Source organism: Catharus ustulatus, chromosome 1 (genome assembly GCF_009819885.2).
Source record: "Catharus ustulatus isolate bCatUst1 chromosome 1, bCatUst1.pri.v2, whole genome shotgun sequence".
NCBI classification, from domain to species: Eukaryota; Metazoa; Chordata; class Aves; order Passeriformes; family Turdidae; genus Catharus; species Catharus ustulatus.
Window position 1 is genome coordinate 75,393,091 of NC_046221.1, and position 17,686 is coordinate 75,410,776.

The 17,686-nt window shown below is 39.6% G+C and overlaps 1 long non-coding RNA gene across 1 annotated transcript; it reads right to left on the reverse strand.

Moving 5' to 3' along the window:
• Window positions 1–380: 380 nt before the first annotated feature.
• LOC117001040 lies at window positions 381–17,459 on the reverse strand. Its single transcript, XR_004418908.1, has 3 exons — window positions 17,381–17,459; window positions 6,938–7,102; window positions 381–3,569 (listed from the first exon to the last, which is right to left on the reverse strand). It is a non-coding gene; the product is annotated as an uncharacterized LOC117001040 (long non-coding RNA).
• Between the last annotated feature and the right edge of the window lie 227 nt (window positions 17,460–17,686).

Consider the following 17,686-nt stretch of genomic DNA (forward strand, 5'->3'; position numbering starts at 1 on the left):
GAGGAGGCATGAAGAAAAGGGGAGAGTGGTGAGATTGTAGCTTGATTGAAGAACCTGAACAGTTTTTTAAATCTAGTATTGGGTTCTGGGGTGGTGATATAGAGTATTTAAGAAGGTGATGATCCTTTGTTATAGTTCAGTTTAGATAAAAAAAAGTGATTGTACAAAAGATTTTTAAGCACAGCAATGGGAAGGCTTAATTTTATTATTACCCTTAATACACTTTAAACATTAGCCTTATTAAGACACTTTATTATTTAGCATTTATTATCTTCATACTTTTACTCCAGTCATTTATTATTTACTCATTTATGATATTATTATGTGCATTTCATTATTTAATATTATTAATATTATTCAAATTTTTAAGGTCTCTTAGAAGTAAATGGTGAAATTTTGAGGTTAAAATAAACTACCTTTTAAGGACTTTAGTGGGATGTAATTAATAGCCTGCTGAAGGTATGCTGCTTTGAGATGATAGCTGTTTCATCAAGCAGTGAGAGCAGACCTAGCTGCCTTTAATCCGTATAACTCCTCTTAATGCCAACTCTAATGATCTTCAAAAGAAGGGCAAAAGAGAATGATAGACAGTGTGTCTTCATGTTAACTCTTCCCACTGCAAATCTGGACACATTTACAATGAGGCTGCTTTTCAAAAGCAGTACTATTCCCTTGTTCTCCCCAAACCTATTACTCCTTTAGCATCTCTGAGGGCAAAGGGATTTGCCTTGGGGCCTTTGTTTGCATAACACATTCCCTGTGTGTTTATTAACATAGTGTTAAACTATGTTCTCAGCATGAGCAGGCGTCCTCTCAGGCCATCGCTGGGCACGGAGATAATCACTGGAACTGAGCTGACTTCTCACTGGGAATGTGACTCCACTCACAGCAAGACAGCAAATAGGAAATGACTCGGGGTGAGTCTCACTAAGCCGGAAAAATGAATTAGACACACTCCTCGACAGAATCTGAAAACATTACATACAGTGAAGAGAGAAAATGTCAGAGCGAGAAGTTGCTTACTGTTTTCACTTTGGAATTGAAACGCATTTAGGGATACATTACACCTGCTTATGATGTCATGTTTGTCTTCCAGTCATGTTACCCAGAAAATAACCCATTCATTGAACAATTCCTTCGTTCTTTATATACAGTTCAAGTTTTGAGGAAAGTAGGTTGGGTCAGAGGTAAATCTCAACACTTCTCTGTGAAAAACTAAGGAGAAATAAATTTGGAAGTAAAATGGTGGAAATTGCTGTGACCTTTAAGATGTCATCCTTTACAATACACGGTAAAAATATTGGGCTGCTCAGGCTTACATCAAGTTTACAGGAACATAAATTGCCACAATTGAGCTGTAAGCTTTATGTTCTTAAATCACATCATTATTCTTTGGGATATTGGAAGGAAAGGTAGAAAATAGCAGATTTCTATCCATCTCAAGAAATAATAACAGCCTTACTGATTGCCTTCAGTATTTTGCTGCAGTATATTAGGTCATTTTTAACCCCCTTATTTTCAAGAAAATCTCTTTTAGAAAACATCTACTCTTCAGGATAAATCATGACACTGACAATTTATTTGTCTGATAAGGTGAGTGTATACACCAGTTTGTTTTTGTCTCAATTGTAACACAGAAAGGAACAGACAGTGGAGGTATACTAGACAAGCCCATAGAGCTGTGGAATTCTGTCAGTTTAAACCAGTTGAGGATCTGATCAAAACCCCTCAATGTCATAAAACTAAAGCTAGCCTATGGTTTAAAATAAAAGAGAGGAAAACTTTAATAAGTCAAAAACCAGTGTAGGAGACAAAATGAAAGAACACAAATTTTAGCAATGTTTGAGAACTCCTGTAGATCCTGTAACAACCTTGCCTTCTGAACACAGTTACTGATTTAAAACAGACCAACCCCAGGATTGTGTGAGGGAATGGTCATTTCCAGTTAATTGCTAATACCGTGATACTGTACATGAATGATTATGAACATTTTTCATTTTTGAAGTTGGGGCATGGGGAAGTGTATAAAGAAAAAGGGAGCTTTGAACAATTTGTACTAACAAAAATCTTCATACTAGGCCTGCTAGGTTACCATTAAACTAAATTAAAAGTACCAAAACCAAGTACTGCTAGAAATTCCTCATTTATGAGGTTTTTGCATCCCTTGGGCATTGGATTTAAGTAGGGACTAAGTGGTACCAGCTGGCTTTCATACCCAAGTGCTTGTGGGGATTCAATCTTTAATGAGCCAGAGCGCACAAAGGCTTCTCCTGAGAAGTGGAGGCTTGGGTTTGTGTTCTTTTTGTGCTACTTGCCCTGAGTAACTTGTTTTCCTCACCTTGTTTGGTGGGATGCATTTGTTAATTCAATAAGAAAAATTGAGTGCAAGATGCTAATAAATAATGTGTCATAGATAGCGAAAAGATAATCCAAACAATAGAAACTGTAGAAGGAAAGCATATGTTCCCTTGGGGAGAATTTATTGAAATCCAAGGTGTAACAATAAGAAGCTAAATTCACAATTCTCTAAAGGCAGCTTTGCACTGCTTCAGCAGTGCAGAGCATCTTAAATCCAGCTTAAATTTCCAGTGGAGTGTGCTTTTGTGTAACTGACTCCTCTGGCTTCATAAGGCTTTCATAATGTATATGACAAGGGGAGAGCTGTGGCCCAGGTGACCTGTTCCCTCATGATTCATGCAGATGCTTTTGAAGCCACCTTTTGAGTAACCTCAAGCACAGTTCAGATGCAGCCCACGAGTGAAGGCCAAAGATTGTTATTGTTGTTGTCTGTGTTTTCTTGATGAGAGAAAGGAGAGGAGCGAAACTGCAAATAATTCAACTGTGCATAAGAAAACAGGTTATGATACAAACCAAGTTAGTTTCTGGTGCTGATTTTCCTTAGACTTCCTGAATTATCATCTCTAAAGTGTTGCTCAAACCACACCAGTCAGACAGTCTGCACAAATAAACTTAGTGCTAGATAAAATCTTGAAGGTGTAGAGTTTCCCCTGTTTTCTGTTCTCACTGCTCATGAAGAATTTGTGCCCTGCATACCTATAGTGCCTAAATACTTTGTTGTCTTTAACATTTCTGTGCATGGCATCGCTGTGACACGACTACAGCAACACATAACAAATTGTGGCACTGGCCATGAATACAGGGGAAGGTCACTAGATATCAGAACTCTAATCAGATATGTTAGAACCAGCAGAATACTTAGCTATTGAAGTAATTTATAAGCAGTATTGAATACTTAGCTTTGAAGTAACATGACACACTGCCTTGCTTTTGCATGTTGAGTGTCTTCAGCACCACAGATCTTTCAGGTGTATATAACCCACACAAGGTACATGGTAAGTAAAGCCCTCCTAATGAGATTAAAAACCCACTAAGTATATGCAGAAGTGATCTGCTCACAGGTAGCAATAAAAAGCACATGAGCAAGTGTTGTGCCAAGAAATCTTTGACAGGCTGTCATAGTTGGGATGCTTGATGTGTGGAGCTTCTCCTCTGCTGCTTGTCCTCTGTCCTTTCTCAGCTGAGTGTGGGTTTTGCTTCTCACATTTATGCTGGAAGAGGACAAGAAAATGAGAAGGAATTTGTACTTGGGCAGAATTCTCTTTCTTTTTCTTAAATTTAGTATTTACTGAAGAGGATTCAAAGCATCATTTCCCAGGAGACTGACTTAGTGACAAAAATCAAAATTGTTTGACTTTGGGGAACTATCTATTTCTCCTTTGGAAAATGCTTCATACTTGGGGAAAGGGAGGGGAAAAAGAATATGACACCAGATAATTGATTAGGTGTGGGCTGAAATTTCTCTCTGTTATGGCTAATATAATACACTGAAGCATTTTTATGAGTAAGAACCGAATTCCTCATTTCCCTGCTCCTGGTTGAGCCACTGTGAGAGGGAACCAGAGAAGAGGAAAAAAAGGGCCATTTAGGACATCAGTTTAAGGTTTTAAATATATGTCTTGACTCTTTCATAAGGCTAAGGGATTGGTTAACCACACAGAAGTTTGTGGTGAAATAGAGGCTTAAATCTATTCCTCTAAGATCTAGTTTGACAGTTTAACTATTTTACTGGGCTTCCTATTTTTTTGCATTCACTTTGCCTTTTCTCAATTCTTGCCTTCTTCTCAGTTGTTGTTCTAAGTTACAGAAATAGGGCTTCTCTAAACAGTACATGAATGGCATATGTTAATGCTTTGTACTGCACTATATTTCTTTACGGTAACAAAATCTCAGACTGAGAATCACTGACTTCTCTTTTTGTAAACTAAATCAGACTGATAACACAAAAATGGGATAATTTCAAATCTGTGGTGTGACTAAACTAGATGTGATCAATTTTGGATATCTTTACAGTCAGATATCTTTGCTAAGGATAAAGCACAAAAATAGAAGAGTAGGGAGGGTGTGTGCTTCAATCCCAGTGTCCACATAGCTGTGTCTTACAAGGGAGCAAGTTGCCTTGTACAGATTCAGTGAAGGAGTGTAATTTTGTATGTATCAGTAACTGTAATCATACTATCTCAGATGTTAAAGAGCTTGAAACATGAGTTGTATCTCTGTGTAAAGAATACTTGTAGATAAAGTGAGGTTAAAAAAAAGCAATATTTTTAGGACATATATTTGCATTTGAAGTCTGTATGCTGGAAGAAACTCAAAAACTGTTACAAAGGAAAGAAATCCCTTTTATTTCTGTTCGTTTTTATTTGCAAGGTCAGGTGAAATGCTTTGTGGGATTTTTTGTTTTTGTTTTTTTGAATGAAGCTGAAATGAACAATGTTTGTTAGTTGTTTAACAATAGCTATATCTGCAGTGTGCCTTGCCTGTTTCCCTGTGCTCTGGTACTACTTACCTGAATTTGCAGAGGTGGCAGAAACTGTTGTATTTTGAGAACTGTAGCAAAAGAGTGAAGAATAAGAAGGGGGAGGAAGAGAGGGGAAGAGTTGTTTTTTGTTTATTTTTTGGTTAAACTTCTGGTGTTAAACTGAATAACTTATATATGCCATTTCAGTACGAGAAGTAGCTGCAAAAAGCCTCATTTTGAGGGCTTCTGTGTTATCACAATAATTTCTATATTGACTCTATGTACTACTCAAGCAAAATCGATGTGTACATACAATTTAAAATATTGATTAACCTTGTAACTATATCCTGACATCTGAGGTTCAGACTGGTGGATTATTTTTCCTCTATTACCACCAGCAGTAATGGTTCTGTAGATTAGCAGTTGATTCAAATATACCAAATCCAGAACTATCTACAGATGTAAGTGACTAACTGAAATTGAACTCTGTAATATGTGTGACTATTTACACTGTCTTAGCTTGATTGCCTCTGTAGCACTAATGGATTTTTTTAAAAAAAATTAAATAGTAGAGGATTGCAACACACAAATAAGAAAAGAGAAATTACCTCATTGAAAGCCAGTTAACAGATAAGTTTGGGAAAGGAAGTTGTAGGGTTTTGTGAGTAACTTTATTTTTTTTATTTTTCTTTTGGAGCCATTTGCAACCAGACAATTTTCAAACTAATTTGTGCATGAAGTCCAGGCACCTAATGGCCAGCTGCTAATATGGTCCTTCTAATGCAGGAACTCAGAGTGTTTCCTCCATCCAGTTCCTATAGGACTTTCTGGAGGAAGATTCTTCTTGTCCACAGCAGCATCTCTTCAATACTGTCAGGAATTACAGTAATTTCACGATTATAAGCCACACCATTTTGACTAAAATTTTGCTCCCAACCCAGAAATGCGGCTTACACTCAGGACTGGCCAATATATGAAAAAAGTTTGGAAATTTCCCAACCCAGGAGTGCAAGCTGAGGTGCAGAGCCAAACACCTGCCAGTAAAACCTGGGATTGCGTGATTGTTACAAATTGGTTACTCTGTTGCACGGCGAGTGGAGGTGGGCTCTGTGCCTGCAGCGCGGTGGGGTGGAGGGGTGCTCCCTCCTGCCGACCTTGTGGCCTGGGGGGAAGGCGGGGGGCTCCGTCCCCCCCTGCCACCGCTGTGGGTGCAGGCAGGCTCCCACCACCACCGCGGGGCAGTGCTGGGCCGGGGCGAGCGAGCCCAGTGGTGGCAGCAGCAGCAGCCGGCCCCAGGCGGCCCCGCCAAGTGGCAGGGCCAAGCTGGGCCACCTGGCCCCGTCAGCAGCCCCGAGCGGGCCAAGGCCACCCGACCCCAAGCTGAGCCAGTAAACCCCGCGATCCTGTGATTCAGTTAGTAATTCATTACTTTGTTGCACATGGGTCCTTGCTGTGAACGAGAGTGCGGCTTATAATCAGGTGCGGCTTATAATCGTGAAATTACTGTACTTCTAATGCATGTTTTTTAGTTTGAGGTATGGTGATCTCTAAAACTTTATGTATCATTCTTTACTCTGCAGAACAGTTGGTAGAACACTTACTACTCTAACTCTTTCTTTAAAGAATTATCCTTGCCTGACAAAAACTTTGTTCTGGCATGTGAAGAAACACAAAAAAATGTACCCATTTATTTTTTAAAATTCTGTTAATCATGCATTGTTTAGAAAAAAACCCCAGCCTTGCATAAGGAAAAGAGAACCACAAATTACAAAAAAGTAATCAAAAACTTCATTGTGTGACTAGCGTGCTAAAAAGATAACTAATTAAGATTATGTACGAATATAAAACATTGGTATTAAATGATACCTGATTTGAATTTCGCTATTCATTTTACAAAGTGATTTCTTTGGGTTTTCAGGCTTGAACTTAAACTGGGAGCTTCAGTATTAAACATAGAGCTCTGCCTGTCAGTTATGTGCTCCTGACATTGACCGTACTGGGAGAGTCTGAATTCTCAAGTCTGAATTCATCTAACATTCATATTGATCATGTGCAAGTGTTTGCTCAGCACAGAGTTTTCTGAAGTGTTCTTGAGGAGGAGAGCTCAAGTGTGCTTACCTCAAGGTTTCCTCTAGGTAAACTGGGAAATTCTGTTAGAGACAAGGCCGAGAGAAAAACAGTCTGGTCCCGAGAAGTATTTGTCCCTGGACTGGTTCTTCCCTCTTAATATTTCACTGTAGATACAGCCTTGGATCCCCAAAAGACATAGTCCTCAGAGCATTTCTGCATAAGGATAAGATACAATTTTTCTTTTTGTTTCATTCTATTTGAGGGGAATGTTTCAGGCAGTCTCTGTAAGAAGTGTTTTTCTAACTTGTTGCTTCAACACTGCAAAATTTTTGATGCTCTTTATTATGCTTTCTCTAGACAACTGGCATGTGTCTAGCCATGGCTGGAGAATATCCTTTCTAAGGATGTCCTTTATCCTAGAAACTCATGCATGTCCATTCTCAAAGCAACTTCATATGTGCTTGACTGCTTGCCATTTGCTTTTCATATAGTGGAAATGTCATCTTGTCTAGCAGCCTGGTTTACCTGCTTGTGGTTTTGACAGTCTTTATTAGCTTGACTTTTGAGTATGTGGGACTCTCCATGATGTACCTTTACAGCAAGGTCCTCTGCCTTTTCAGTAATGTCTTGCCAGAGTGTAGCAGTCCAGACCAGCAGTCCAAGCAACAACTGAACCGTTGTAACACCTGTGAATTCAGTCTAGCACATTCTGATAAAGTGTATAGTTAATTTGAGCCCAATGTGGTGTGCCTGAAAGGGACTTCTGTGGGTTGGCACCAGATGATAATTTAAGTTCCCAAGCAGTGTCTTGTTCCCATGGCTCCTCTGCAGTAGCAGGGAATAAAATACTGGGTAGGGAGAAAAAAAACCCTCATGAGTAAAGATAAAACCAGTTTAAGAAGTGTGTTTGTAAATACAAATAAAGAAGTGATCCGCTGGTGGTGAGAACAAGCAGTCACTCTCCACCAGCAGGCAGATACCTAAATGGTTTCCAAGCAATGGCAGCTTGGGAATACAGCTGAACATTACCCCATATGAAATATCCCTGGATATTGGACAAACTGGATCAGATGTCCTGGTCGCATCCCATCAAAACCTTTTACCCACCCCAACCTAATTGCTGAGGAGGGCAGAGTGGGAAACAGGGAAGATCTTACTGCTGTGCAATCACATTTGAACAGTAAAGCACTGGTATATTGTCAGTATTGGTTGGCCACAAATAAAAACTCCTATGCAGGTTACTATGGGGAAGGTTAAGTCCATTCCAGCCAGACGCAGTGCTGACTAGAAATATCTTGTAGAACAAATGCTCTTGATTCTATTCTCTTGTTCATATCTCTTCTCAAAATATCATCACCTCTTCTAACCACCTCTCTTTTGTTTTTCAAACTGTCAAAATATTTGTGGTAAAACTAAATTCCTGTAGAGATCAACCTTTTCCTTTGTTGCAAGAAGCTGGCAACAGATCTGTGTGATAAATGTGGAAAAAATTAAGATCAAGCCTGTGCATTTATGGTGTGATGTGGTTAGAAGTTCCAGCTGCAGACCATGACTGTTGTGTGAGGTGCTGTACAAACATGGGATCAAAGCAAGTCTTCTGCTGTGATGGGAGTTACCATTTCCATACCAGAGCTGATGACAAAGCTGTCTGAATCCAAGCAAATAGTGAGACAATGTTGGTGTGATAGGCAGTGATTTTGTCATCATTTCTTTCACCTACTGTTCATAGGCATTCCTCCAAAACCAGGACAAGTTTAATGATGAAAAGGATGAACTTGTTCTCTGGATTTGTGCTGGACCAGGGATGAATAACTCACCTTTGCTCAGTGGTCAAGAGAGATGGCTTGATCCTGAAAACACTTGGAGAGAGTGGAGAAGCTGTTCCTTTCAAAAACCTGAAGACATGATTAATTTCTTGTATGGAACTGAGTGCACCTCAGCTTCCAAGCCTTTCTCTGAGCAAGTGAGAACATGGGCACTTGGCACCTTTCAGAAAGTTCTGAAATGTGGCAGAATCGTGATCCTTCCAAAACTTCAAAAGTCCATGATTGATGTAGTAGAAGTCTGAATTTTCCCTGTTGTCAAATTCTATTTCTAGCTTAGCAAAATAAAAATCCTTCTTTTACTGAGGGTATGCAAATTACATGTATGGTCTACTTTATCTTTAGGCAAAATTTGCCCAACTGGTGTATGGAGTTTTAAGTCTCAAATAATCACTTTGGAGGCAAGTCTCCTAACAGAACACTGGAATGAAAACTAAAACTTTGTAGGGAGGGGCTTGTTTTGTACTGATAAGTGTTTATATATTTTTCTGTAGAAGTATCTTTTTCCTTTAAATGGAAACATTTGGAATCCAAGAATGATTTTCAGAAGCAAAAGACTTTTTATTTTGAAATGCCATGTCAGCAGATCCAGTGCCTCCAAAATAAATAGTTGCAAGGTGCTTCTCTGCCTTGAATTCCTCTGATACTTTGTCCTGTTTTTAATATATGTTTTAAACTGAGGTATAAAAATAATCTCTCTGAACTTGACTGAAAATACTTACTGCCAACTAAAAAAGAAAGAGATCAGACAAACAAGTGGTTTTTGATGGGCTTTAAAAGCTTGCTTGTTCTTTCTCTTGTGAAATATGACATTGTCATAAAACCCTTTTTCCCTTTAATGCCAAAACAATACTCCTGTTAATAATGTAATGCTAATGGCACTAGCCACTTCTAGTCATGAGAGAAATGAGCTGGCCCAAGCAATATTGTACTTGAGGGACTTGTCCAAGCAAATGTGCCTCTCATCCCTACACACCAGAAGTAGCTAAAGATAAGAAACGTGATGATACCTTAATATAATGCCAGATGCTACGTGGTTGTTAAAGGTTTTTGGGTTTTTGGGTTTTTGTGTCTTCTGTAGGTGAAAGAAAAATTAAATTTGTTAAGTAGGACACCACATTTTGAGTAGCGTTAGGTAGATGTAGGAAATGCTACTTTGATAGAAGCTATTTATTAAAAGGGTTTTTGACATCATAGGATTAGGAGTTCATGCAGCATTAAATGTGACAAAGAAACCTACTGTCTTCGTCTCATCCTTGTGCATGAGTCTAGACAGAAGGATGCTCTGAGATGCCTTTCTACCCTTTGTTTCTGTCCCCTTGTATTAGCGTGAGTGTTCCAGGCCACTTTTCACCATGTCAAAAGTAGTTGTTCCTCTTTTGCACTTCACATTGAAAATGTGTGACTTGCTTTTAAGTGCTGCCTTAACCCCACAGTGAACTATGGAGATGAGCCTGCAATGCTGAATTCAAAAGAATGAAGTTTGCAGAGGATCAGTTACTTGCCTTAATCTGCTGTTAACCTTCTAGAGCTACAGGCGGGAGCGAGGGTGCTGCGGGTGCTGCTTAACTCTTGTACTTCACAAAATGCTAATAGAGGGCAAATAGACAGAAGGCCCTCTACAGCTGCACAAAGTTGCTGGACCAAATCTGTGCCCCACTAGCTGACCTCAACACTCAGTGCTGCCATGTGTCCTGCCAGGTGTGTGGGAACAGGGTCCCTGTGCAACAGGACAGGAGACCAGCTCTGCAGAGGATCCAGCATGAGTTGCATAGCTATTGTTCTGGGAACTGAGGAGAGATGGATAGGGGGTGGACACCACAGACACACAGGGTATTTATGAGGTCTTTTTAAAGCAAAGGTCTTACTTAAACATACTGATCTGTAGGACACTACTTATTTAAGCCTATTTCTGGAGATTGAAGGTAGCTGGTTTTGCTCTCATATGCATATAGGAGTTTTCCAGCTGTTATTCCATAACTTGCACAAGTTAATGCTGAACTAGCTTGTTGGAGCTCTGTTGACTGGACTCTTCTGCCCCTTGCAGAACTAGCAATGAATGACCCAACAAGTTCATTACATGAGGCTGTAAATTTCTATATGCAAGTTACTTCTAAATAACACTGCTTATCAGTGTAACAGGTGCATGGTGTTCTGCTTTTGGAGACTGAAGCAGCAGGGGAACCACTGTTCAGCTTTTAAACTTCAGTTGTCATGGGAGAGGATGCTCAGTCTATCCCACTCCTACCAGCTTGTTGCCAGAGCCAGAAGAAGATGCCCTGAGCTTGGAGAAGAATTGCAGGTCAGCAGGAAGCACCTGAAGAGCAGCACAAAGGAATTCCAGCCCCTCCGGCTTCATTGGAGGCCCAGCTCTGTGCAGATGCACGTATCATGGGGAATAAATAAGAGGACTAAAAGATGTGCACATGTGAGAAGCCAGGGGAATACCCTGGCTTCCCTGGAGCCTGTACAGGGGGGCTCAGAAGCCTTGGCAAGGTGCCAAAAATCCCTGTGAGTTTGATCTACGTCCCTGGGAGAAATTACCATCTTTATATACAGAATTACAGAGTCACAGAAATAAGTAGAGTGTAAATTGGTATATTAAAAGGTAGAAAAGTAAGGTTTTAAAGATTGTTTATATTAGGGGGTTTTGGACACAAGATGGAAGATTTGTGGCATAGTAAGAAATTCTTTCTTCTTCTTCATGGCATCCATCTTCTGGGTCAGGATGCCAACTCAGGATTGGTGAAGGGAAAACTGCACGGTGTAAAGTGGGTATAAAGTATTGGTGATTAATCATAAATAAAGTAGACGTAAATTAGGGTATAAAAGATAAGTCCTGCCCCGGAGGGCCGGAGAACAGCCTTGGATGAGTTGCAGAGTGGACCGCTGTAAGGTAGACAGAAAATTCCTTAGATAAGAAAGAATAAACAATCTTGGAAACCTCAGAACATCAGCTTTTGAGTCTTCTTTCATGCCCTGCTGCGCCCTGACTGCAAAACAAGAACTCTCAGACCATCCTTTAATGTGCAAGTGAGTGATCGCTGACCATATAAGAGGTCGCCGTCTGTCACATGCACATGCCTGCAGGGCTGTGTCACAGCAGCCAGTGTTACAGGGATAAAAACCACTTGACACTGTCCCATATGACATCCTAAACTGAAGAGACATGGATTTGATGTACAGCCCCTTAGTGATTAATGAATTAGCTGGATGCTTACACTCAGTGAGTTGCAGTCAATGGCTCAGTGTTGAAGACCGGGGATGAGTGGTGTTCCTCAGAGGTCATTTTTTGGACCAGTGCTGTTTAACAACTTTGTCAGCAACATGGACATGAGATCAAGTGCGCCCTCAGCAAGTTTGCAAATGGCACCAAGCCCTGTGGAGCAGTTGACACTTTGGAGGGAAGTGATAACATCCTGGGGGACCTGAACAGGCTTGAGAATTGGGCCTGTGCCAATCTCATGTAGCTCAACAAGGCTGAGTGCAAAGTCTTGTGAACATATTGATAACAGCCCTTAGGAGAAGTACTTGGGGTCCTTGGAGGAAAAGCTTGACATGATCCAATAACGGGCACTTGCACCCAGAAATCCAACCAGATCCTGGGCTGAATCAAAAGCAGTGTGGCCAGCAGGTCAAGGGAGACAATTCTGCCCCTCTAGTCCACTCTTGTGAAGCCCTGTCTGGGGTACTACATCCAATTCTTTGGTCCCCAACATAAGAAGGAAATGGACCTGTTGGAGTGAGTCCAGAGAAGGGCCATGAAGAAAGCTGGAGAGGGACTTTTTACAACAGTTTGTAGTGATATGACAGGAGGAAACAGTTTTAAACAGAAAAAAGAAGTAGGTTTAGAGTAGATATTTGGAAGAAATTCTTTACTGTGGGGATAGTGAGCCACTGGAAGAGGTTTCAGAGAAGTTGTGGATGCTCAATCCCTGGAAATGTTCAAAATCAGATGGGATGGGGCTTTGAGTAACCTGATTTAGTGGAAGGTGTTCCTGCCCATGACATCAGAGAACCATAGAAGGGTTTGAGCTTGAAGGGATCTTAAAGATTATCCAGATCCAACCATTCTATGATTTTCTTGGATTCTGTGAGAGCTGAAAGCTGAGTAGGTGAGTGGGCAGGAGGATCAGCCAAGAGTTTCATTTGTGGAATGTGTTCAGGCTCAAGCAAGAAGTTCCTGAGTTGCTATGTGAGCTTAGAAGTTGAAGAGTGCCACAAGAGCTGATATGAGTAGAAGACAGGAGAGGATGCAAGTGCCAGTGAGAAATTTTCATAAGGGGAAGAAGCTTTGCTGCATGATCTTGCTTTTGAATATAAACAGGGGAAATGGAAATCATATGAAGCAGATTAATGAGGGAAGGATGTCTTTCATGCACTGGTTGGGAAATGTGATGTTTTGTGTGTTAGTCTGCCTGTGCAGTGCTCAGAACAAGTGTCTTTAAAGCCATGTGTTACTGGAGAAAACAGTGTGCAATGGTTTGTGGTTTTAATCACAAATTTATGATAATTGTGCTTTGTTATTTTTATTCAGGGAAACAGATATAGGCCCTCTGGTCATTTCATATTTCTTACTGCAGACCTAGCTAACATAAAAACAGTGCTGAAAATTGTTGGCCTACTGAATGAATTGGCAGAAATCCTGTTGCAACTCCATGTCAGCACCTAACTCTTTGAGAGACCTTTGAAAAGTCTCCACAGCAGGTACTGCAGTTGCTAGCTTTTCCCCCCTGTTTCACGGGGCTGTTGGAAAAATCCGATTAGGAATGTGGTCACTTAATTAAGGAGCGAATGATTTTTATTGCTGACTTTTCTTCTTTCTCCTCCTCTCTTTTTAATTTTTTAAATTTAATTTTTCTTTTTTTTTTTCTTTTTTTTTTTAAGAAGGATGACACTGCCTTCAGGCCCAATCTTCTGATATTGTGAATTAGTCCACAACTGTCCGTGCTGTTGTGCTGGTTAATTTTTACCAGCAGAGACTCTAACTTCCCAAGTGCAAGAACACTGGGGGGAAGGGAGAAATACTGCCTGATGTTTTGGGAGAGTGGTTATGACTTGGTCGTGGATCATTGGATTCAGAGAGAATTTTTGTCATTCGACTTCAATCAGAACAGGATCAGAAGCCTTTCATCAGAATGTGAAGCTCCGAACATGGGTATCCTGAAAATGTAACTTTGAGTCTGTTGACACAACAGTCTGGAGAAGTAGGAAAAGTTATTCTGCAACATTGTACACTGATATCAATAATATGCTTTAAAAAAAAAAAAAAATCAGCGATGTTTGAAAGTTCAGACCCTTTGCTTAGAAAATTAGTAAAAGGGAAATATAAATTTTGTTTGCTGGTGTTGAATATAATCAGTTTCTGGTAGTTGTAATAAATTCAGAAGCCTGGAATTATGATTTTCTTATTAATATTTTATTTCTTTGGCAACTAAAGAAACCCATTATATGGATCACTGTATAAACACATATTGTGGAATATTTCTTTGCCCTATATAACTCACAGATTAAAAACCCAAACTCAACCAAATAACCAAGCACCCAAACACACACACCCTATCTTCCAAACAAACAGAAACAAAAAAAGCCAATAATCCCATCTAGCTTAGGAAAACAGAAATCTAAATATACTTGAAATTGTTCTGCTTTTATAGTTGCTGTAACAGGATAAAATTAATTTGTGACACTTATATCAGCACTCGGTTCAAATGCTTGGATTGTTAAAGAGCTTCAATCCTTTTAAGAACTGGGTGAGGACTGGTGGTGACCTCATTCTGTTCTCTTTAGGGAGGAATGAATGGATGACTAGGGAAGAGAAGGGTGAAAGTTCCTATTTCCTTCAAGAGACAGAAATGTTTACCCATTTAAATAAAGGCAAAATATGGGTTGTCCATGTTCTCCAGCTGGAAAACTTGAAGTAATTTTCTGTGTACTTCTCTACATTAATTTGTAGACACATTTCTACACACAAGTGTAGACACTTTGGAATAAAAATATCAGTAACTAGTAACTGTGTACTCATCACTGTGATTGAGGCACTGTATTAAAGTGTGCATATATCCTCAAGAGTAAAGACTATTTTCCTATCTTGCATTCTTAAAAGAGGTGTTGCACCACATGCTTTGCGAGGGTTTGAGCTTAAGACTATTGACTGTAGGTAGAATCACTTCAGAGACAATGGTTGTATTATTACCGTAATAACAGAAGTAAAACTGGGTAAAGAAAATGAGCGGGGACTTATTAATTTATTTAGTGAAGAGTAAGCAGAATAAAGCAGGGCCTCAACAATATTAGTGGATGATATTATTAAATTTGTAATGAGAAGTCTTAGAAAATAAATTATCTGATGTGGCCAAGGGAAGTCTCCATAGAATTTGAAAGCAGAGAAGGGAGCTTGGTGATTCTTGGAAGAGACAACATCAGTATAGAGTTAGGAGACTGGGAAATGTTTTCTCTTTTTTAAATTAGAGAGGCCTGTAGGAAGGCCAGAAAATTGATCAGGTAGGATTTTAATTACCAAGATATTGATAAAGATAATAATCATCCACAAATTAAGAAAGGGTTCATAGTGCAGGATTGCTTCCTTAAACTGTTTGTGAACTTGTACAGTCACACAATCTTGGATTCAGCCCCAGGCAACTGAGCCAACTCTGGCAAGTGGGGTGGAGAGGATCTCTGGGACATGGTAGTGTCAGTCTGGAAAGTATGAGGAGTACTTAGGGAAGAAGCATAGAGAGTTGCTGGTTTGGGTTGGGTTTGGGATTTTTTTTCAGGTTAGTAAAGGCTAATTTTGAGGAAATGTGCCTGAGGAATTTCTTCTGATTATTAAAATCTCCATCTGTGCAACTGGAAAAATAAATGTGATTTCCTCAGAGAGAATGTAATTAAAATGTGTCCTGGTTAAGTCTACACAGGTTAAAGGCTGATGGGGGTAAAGTAGGTATGAAATTAGCATAAAGTATTAAGTAGGTACTTTCTTAAGCTGCAGTATAATCAGTGCATTGAGGAGCAAAATAGGGTGACACACAGAAATGAAAAAAAAAATACATAGAACTGAATTTCTTTTCAATTTATAAAAATAAGTTTTTCATGCTATTTCTCCTGTAACCACTCACTTTCATAGATCACACTTACAGAGTCAGGAATGCTTTGTCTGTTAAACAGGATAGGTGAAGATCATTGTAACCGAATATGTTGAGGATATGAAATAGAGTATTATATGTTTTGCTGTGTAGTCAATGGATATATTTTTTTTCATGAAAAACACTTTGCTCTCTTGTCTGACTTTTACAATGGTCCAGAGTAAAGGTGTTTGAGGAGTGGGGTGAATTATAGAGAAACAGTCTAAATTGTACCACCCACTAGCAATAATAACTAGCCAGGCTTGAAGCAAGGAAGCAAACCATGTCTGTCCAGCAGATAAACTGTTCCAATGCTTAAGGAGAATACAAATAATTCCTATTCACAATAGCTCCTGCAGGAAAGAAGTTACATTCTCAGACACAAGAGAACAGTCATCTTATTAGAGGCCTTTATTTGGAGGGAGAGAAAAAAAAATCATCACTTTTATTCCCCTTTATATTCATAATGCAGTAAGGGCCAGAGAAAGCAGGTCCAAGAAAAATAAAGTGGATTAGAAAAGGAGATAGGACAGCTCCTCAGTAATGTTTTTTTATTATCTATTTTCCATAATGAAAGAATGGAAATAGGCTTTATTTACAGTATCTTTTTCTTAAGTTGCTGGAATAATCAGATAACTTGCAGTAAAACATGAAACGACCTGGACTTCTTTAAATAAACTACAGTTATTCAATGTAACCAACATACAAGCCCTTCTTAGTAAGAAACAAAGTTAGAGTTATTGATATCTTTGGTATTTTGGGATTTTTTTGCTTATAAATGCATTAGGTGTTCTGAACAGTGAAATGCAATGAATGGGAAGATACATGGGGGCCATGTGTTATATTTTAAAAATATTTTTTATTTAGCTTAAACTTGATTTTTGAGGAAAAGAAAATGGGGCTCTTTATGTAGCACCCATATTTATGACAGAACCTTAATATAAATTAAATCACTTTAAGGAAATTAAAAGAATATGCTTTGGTTGTATTTGTCAAATAAATTGGTCACTGTAAAAATAATCTACCAAATTATATCTGTGGGGTGAGGTAGGGATCAGAGGAAGGCTTCCCTCTCAAATGCTGTGGAAGATGACATTTTAGTTCTGTCATCTGCTGAATGGATTTGAATTTGTATTTCTGTATTTCCATAAAGTACTCTCCTTGTTGTGTTCCCATATGGCTGCTCTTCTCTCCTACTAAAGCTATTTCAATTTATATAATGTGCTTCAACCCCTCAGTGGGTTGCTGCTTGAACCCTGAAAGTGTTACCTCCTGTGAGAGTACCCGGGCGCTTTGCATAACCCCTCAAACCCCTCGTGATTTACTCCTGTGCACAGACATGTAGGCAAAACACCTCTCCCTCACACTCCATGACACAATTTTCTGCATTAATCAAATCCCATGCACTCTCTGCACAGAAATGTATTCCTACAAATCTATCCACTCCTTCCTCCCAAAACTGAACACCTCGGGTTGGGTCACCACCTACCTCCCATAAAAACAGGTTGAAGAAATTTACAGCGAAGCGGGAGAGGATGCTATACCTTGGTATGTGTCTCTGCTTTCCTTGCTGGCAGCAGTGATCTGCACCCTGTTGTCCTGAGCTCTGCATTTGGCTGCTGCTTCCACAGCAACCCGACAAGTTCATACTGTGGTGTGGCCAGGCTGGCCAAACTTAGGGCCCTTTCTTTTCGTTGCCCAGGTGATACAAAACAAAACCTTAAAGGGGAGATGTTTTTTTCCGAGTGATCCTAATACATCCTTCTTCCTCTATATGTCTTCTGGTTTCATAAGTGGCTGGAGTTTTCCCTCTATCTTTCCTAGCCTCTGCTGCACACACTTTCAGACTG